Source organism: Mytilus californianus, unplaced genomic scaffold, assembly GCF_021869535.1.
Source record: "Mytilus californianus isolate M0D057914Y unplaced genomic scaffold, xbMytCali1.0.p SCAF_3, whole genome shotgun sequence".
Classification (NCBI taxonomy): domain Eukaryota; kingdom Metazoa; phylum Mollusca; class Bivalvia; order Mytilida; family Mytilidae; genus Mytilus; species Mytilus californianus.
This window is the reverse complement of record NW_026262679.1, coordinates 12,897,242-12,903,848: the sequence shown is the minus strand read 5'-3', so window position 1 is coordinate 12,903,848 and position 6,607 is coordinate 12,897,242. Positions and strand designations below refer to the sequence as shown.

Below are 6,607 nucleotides of genomic sequence, written 5' to 3'. Positions count from 1 at the left end.
CTTCAACTTCATATTCTGCTCTAAAATGATGTCCTTTCACTGAATAATTCTAATTTTTTTGTGATTTGATTGATATCAAATATCCAATGATTTTGGAATATAGGATAAAGTGTAAAATAACAAGAATACCGAACTCCAAGGAAAATTCAAAACGGAAATTCCTTTATCAAATGGCAAAATCAAAATCTCAAACACATCAAACGATTGGAAAACAAATGTCATATTTCTGACTTTGTATAGGCATTTCCTAATGTAGAAAATGGTGGATTAAACCTGGGTTTATTATATTGACAACAATGTGTGAACAAAATAAACAGACATAATAGGTAAAAATGTCAAAAATAGGGGTACAGCAGTCAATGTTGTGTTATTATCTTAATAACTATAAAATCAAACAAATATCCCAACAAAGAAAAACAAAATGTCATATAGACAAAGCACATAAGCAGAAATGAAAGACAAGAATACAAAAAATAACCATAGCACAATAACGAATTGGCGGGATGTATAAGTACCGAGCCACGCCAAAAGAATATTACCAAAAATGGACTACACAGTAAACGTTAATAATATACAAAGACAAATAAAAGAACACTATAACAGTAATAAATATGATAAACAACGTCAGTTCCTAGAATCTATACTTCAAGACCATCATGTATTATTTGTGAAGTTGATACTGAATATTTATCAACAAGGTCTTGATATCCTCCGATGAACATTTTTAGAGAAAGGACGAGACGTTCTTTGACATAACCCTGGTTCATCAACTTTCTGCTCAGTCACTGGTGACGTTTTTTAAAGTCTGAGTAGCAGCTGCAAGCTCTTGAATACCGAATGAGTTGGGAAATGTATATCCCATATGCAGGTATATTGCTACTAAGGTGGGGGAAATTGATAATTTCAGAATAAAAATCCTCTCGTTTGTCATAGATTCTGGTACTGAGATGACCGCTTATGTCAAATTCGAGGTATACGTCTAGAAATGAGGCGGAGGAAGTCGTATCTGTTGTAACTATTTTCTTGTTCTGGAGGATATATTAATGGATTAACAGAGTTTTTCCCCTATCAATGAACTGAGTGAAAATTGTGCATTTTGGTTTCCGTCAATGGTAATCAGTTAAATGTTTGTAACCTATTATTATAGAGAAGTTTTCATTAGATATTCTTCAAAGTTTGAAATATAATGTATACATAGTTTAGTTGCACTTGTTCATAGATAAATGACCATGTATAACATTTTATAGACCATATACAAATTTAGCCAGTGGGGTTTATGATGTGAGTTAACACTCTATTCAGATTACTAAATGACCATGTTACGTAAACCCCATTACACATGTTACTTTTAAGTGTATTGGGGAGGTTAAGAGTTTAAATAAGGGTAATTCAACGGTCACTTAAAAGATGCAAAATTTTAGTACCGACGTTTATTACTTTATTTGATTAATGGGATAATTTCTCCGGGTACTATATAAACAAGTTTGTTCAGTTGGTGTACTATCTGTGTATTCCAACTGAACAGAACTTTGTGTTTTTATTTTAAAGGTTAGTAAACTTTACACATTTTTTTGTAACGATTTAATCATTTAAATTGAGAAAGAATTTGTGGTTAAAAGTACATTTTTAAACTGTAATCTGAAAATAGAAACGATGTACTCTTTTAATTTTATCAATTTAATGAAAGCTTAATTGTTCAATGTTATTTGATTTATTTACAACTTTATTGTTATTTGTTAATTATTACTATTTTAATTTGTATTTTAATTTGATATTTAGTATTGTACAATAATAAACAAAACAGATCTGTGTATTCCAACTGAACAGAACTTTGTGTTTTTATTTTAAAGGTAACCGGACAATTTCAGAAACCCTAGTGGTATGATAAAGTCCTAAAAAAAACACGAACAGCATACAAATTACTTGTCAGCCACTTACACATACGAGTTTCATCCGACCTCCCTCTACACCAAGTCGAGTATAGTCTCACCCCAACTGACACCAAAATCAAGTATAAAAAGTGGTGGAGGAAAAGAAAACGATTTCCGGTGGAAAAAGCTTAAAAGTGGTAGAAAAACCAGGACAACCAAACCAAGCATGAACAACCTCAAAGGATTTCACCCGCTGTCACCAGCACCCGGATCCAAAAATGGAGAAAGGAGAACAAAGAAAGGAGAACAGAGAAAGGAGAATGGAGAAAGGAGTACGGAGAACGGAGAAAGGTGGCCCCTGACGGAGCTTAATTTTGGACGTTTATTCTAAACAGTGGATTTTAAATTTAACTATTGTTTCACGCTTTGTGTATATATTGTATATATGTTCTATGGTAAAAAAAAAGCTGATTATTAAATAGCAAGTAAGTTAACGTTAATGTTAAAAAATATATTAGAAAAAAAAATAAAGTAAAGTTAAAATTGATAAAATAGCGATTAGGTGAAAAAGATAGAAAGTAAGTTAAAGTGAGAAAAAATGTATGTAAGAATTAGGTTAAATTGAAAATGGAGTCATTGATAAAGGTAAATTTTAAAAAGAAATGTCTAAATTGAGATAAACGAAATATGAATTATTATATTTAAGTGCCTAAACATCTTTATTTAAAGTGTTGATAAAAAAAATCATTTAATTTGGAAGACTGTAAATGGCAACTAAGATACTAAAATGATGATGATTGATGTAAAATAAAAATAAAGAAATATGAGATGATCAGAAAAATATTTTTAGTTTACTTAATAGCAAAAACAACAAGTAACTTAGAGTAACTATATTGAAATGTAATATGTCTTAGACGCTAATGTTTAGGCGGTTCAAATTCATTAAACGTAAAAAGGAAAGGAAGATATATCCTTGTTTATATGAGAGCCTTTAAATAATGCCCTAAACTTTAACCTTCAAAAGATAAAAGTACATAACAAAAATCAAATATGTAAGAAGAGGTTGGTTGTTTAAAGACTTAAAAACTTGATATTATGTGGAATATATAAAACGTCCACATTAGAAAATGTTGAGGTAAGGCACATTGTCCTATAAGGAACAAATATAGATAAATAAATAAATAAATAGTCATTTAAAGAGAAATGCACGTGTGAAAATGAATTACAAAACTTGGTTGATTGTTAAAGTGTTTAATGGTTCTAGAGCGATTACGATAAAAATGTTGAGTAAAACATGTGTTTTAAGGTTCCTGTGTGCAAGAATTTAATGTTAGTTTAATCATAAGAATTTAATTTTAGTTGATCACCTAATTAAATTAGTGTTAAATATGTTGACCTAGCTAGTCATCATGTAAAACCTTGATTGTAGCAAACACAATATTATTCTAGCATAGGCAAATCCTTATCCATAATGTTAAATCTTAACTGTAATCAAATGTTTTAGAAAACTATCCATTGTAAAACATACAACAAATTTGACTAAAGTAATATAATAGAAAATGAGGGTATGTCTTGCGGTAGTTCTGGAGTCGGAGCAAAATACCCAGGAAAATGAGCATACTCCATAGAGAGGAAATGACTCAGGTATGTTTGGAGTTCGAGCAGACTACCAAGAAAAGAGGGCTTACCACAATAGTAATAGAGAAACAATAATAATAATGATAAAAAAAAACACCAACGCTCTTATAATAAAGAATTAAGAGATTTGTAAATGAAAAATATTTTTAAGATCAAATTGTTTTTTTTGTTGTTTTTTTTTTTTGGAAAAAAAAAACCATAAATAAAATACTGCATGTATATGGTCATATAAGAAAGTCACGAATAAGAATAACTAAAACGCAATCAGTCATCTTGGTCATAGCAACTTGTCTAACCGATATATACAATATCAACGGACATCAGCCATATTCCTAACAACCCACATATGTTGTTTGGAAACGCAATTTTATTTTTTTTTAAGAATAAAAACAGATATTTTTCTTTTATATGCTTCAATTTATTTGTACATATTCATTTCAATTATTTGTGTTGTTGATTTGTCTTTTTCCCCAAAATTTTGGAGCTCCAAAATTAAATGGAGTGGGGGAGTATTATTATAGAGAAGTTTTCATTAGATATTCTTCAAAGTTTGAAATATAATGTATACATAGTTTAGTTGCACTTGTTCATAGATAAATGACCATGTATAACATTTTATAGACCATATACAAATTTAGCCAGTGGGGTTTATGATGTGAGTTAACACTCTATTCAGATTACTAAATGACCATGTTACGTAAACCCCATTACACATGTTACTTTTAAGTGTATTGGGGAGGTTAAGAGTTTAAATAAGGGTAATTCAACGGTCACTTAAAAGATGTAAAATTTTAGTACCGACGTTTATTACTTTATTTGATTAATGGGATAATTTCTCCGGGTACTATATAAACAAGTTTGTTCAGTTGGTGTACTATCTGTGTATTCCAACTGAACAGAACTTTGTGTTTTTATTTTAAAGGTTAGTAAACTTTACACATTTTTTGTAACGATTTAATCATTTAAATTGAGAAAGAATTTGTGGTTAAAAGTAAATTTTTAAACTGTAATCTGAAAATAGAAACGATGTACTCTTTTAATTTTATCAATTTAATGAAAGCTTAATTGTTCAATGTTATTTGATTTATTTACAACTTTATTGTTATTTGTTAATTATTACTATTTTAATTTGTATTTTAATTTGATATTTAGTATTGTACAATAATAAACAAAACAGATCTGTGTATTCCAACTGAACAGAACTTTGTGTTTTTATTTTAAAGGTAACCGGACAATTTCAGAAACCCTAGTGGTATGATAAAGTCCTAAAAAAAACACGAACAGCATACAAATTACTTGTCAGCCACTTACACATACGAGTTTCATCCGACCTCCCTCTACACCAAGTCGAGTATAGTCTCACCCCAACTGACACCAAAATCAAGTATAAAACAAATACAATGTTGGATTTTTGTTACGTCTTCATTTATTTTGTTTTCATTCGATAATCGAGGCTTTTGTTGCTTTTTAAAACAAGATAAATCATGAGATTTTGTATTTTTGAATTATTTTTCTTGAAGTGAATGTATTATTCCCGATACTATCATAACTAATATAATATCTAATGTCATTCTCTTTTGTGAATTAATCAACTTTGATTGAAAAGAGCTAATTAGTCAGTTCGAAATTCATTATTTCATGTCACAAAGATAAGAGAATGTTATTGGGAAAATTCAGAATAGCCACTATTCTGACAAACAAAACTTTCTGTAAAAACTATTCCCAACCAAAAGCGCAATTAGTTTTAAATTGTATTACAAACGCCTCTAGTTGTGGTTTATTACTGTAATAAAATTTGTTATTATAAGTCTAAAATAGAGGATACTTAACATATTAATAAATGAAGTTTATGTATAGAACATGTAAAATCATTTTTCTTATCTATCCGAGGTCACGTTAGTGATCGAAGAAAAGATGACAGAACCAAAATAAGTATAACAAAAATACTGAACTCCAAAGCAATGTATTCAATAAATAAAGACATAATATTTATTTTATTTTTTTCTATGATAAGAAAATACTTAAACAGAAAGCAATTGGTTATAATCGGACAGAAACTGTGTCATTATCTTTAGTGTATAGAAACAGACGCTGTTATTAGTTTTAACGCAAAAATTTATAAATTAATAGCTAAAACTACAGAATTGAAAACATTGTACTTATAATTGATAATTATTATATTCTATTAGAGTATTTTGTATCATCAAAAAGCAATTTTGAACAATCATATACAATTTTTTCTCAATTAATGACACTATATTACATCAAACACATTTATAACTATATTCATTTTTTTTTATTTCTTATAAGCTGTTTGATACATTATTGATCATTATGACTATCAATTCTACTGTAATATCTTGTATACATCCAAATCCATTAGTGAAAATGTTATTAAGAAAGGTTCAACCGATTCATTTTCAAGAGCTTTGTTAGTAAACATCGAAGAATTTTGTCATATGTAAATCAAACTAAAGTTTCCCTGATGTAGTTACATGTATGCATGTGATATAGTTAAATATGTAGGAATGGCTTACATGTTTATGGTACCTCATTACATCATACAGTATGGACATTTAAATAGAAGTGTTATCATTTATCAGCAAAAAGTTCAGCTTTTGGCAATTAAACCAGTAAAAGACAGCGATTCATATTTCCATACAAAAGCAGTGATAAGGTATCAATTTGATGACAGAAAATAGACGCAATTAAGATTTCATTTCGAATCCATTACTATAAAATAAAAAAGCTTCTGATAGTGTTACTGCATCTGTAAAATTTTGAGATAATGACACTATTCATTTTTAGAACAAGTGAAAGATGAAGTCATTAGTTCCATGTAAATCAGATGTTGGAGTCTCATATCTGAGGGGCGTCAGAAGACTGCATCTAGTACATGAACCGCTATTTAATCATTTTTATGGTTTAATTGCCAAAACATGTATTAGGGAAACGATACCATTTTTTTGATAAATGTCATTATGATAAAACTTCTATGTGAATATTAAAATTTTAATATCTCAATATCTGATGGGAAAGATGAGAAAAGCAATGTATTCAATTTACTTAGAAACAGTTAATAAAAACTGTATCTTTTC

At 28.8% G+C, this 6,607-nt stretch overlaps 1 long non-coding RNA gene across 1 annotated transcript; it reads left to right on the top strand.

Annotated features, from left to right (window-relative positions):
• Positions 1–1,174: 1,174 nt before the first annotated feature.
• On the top strand, positions 1,175–3,916 carry LOC127733009 (uncharacterized). Its single transcript, XR_007996565.1, has 2 exons — positions 1,175–1,548; positions 1,851–3,916. It is a non-coding gene; the product is annotated as an uncharacterized LOC127733009 (long non-coding RNA).
• Positions 3,917–6,607: the final 2,691 nt, after the last annotated feature.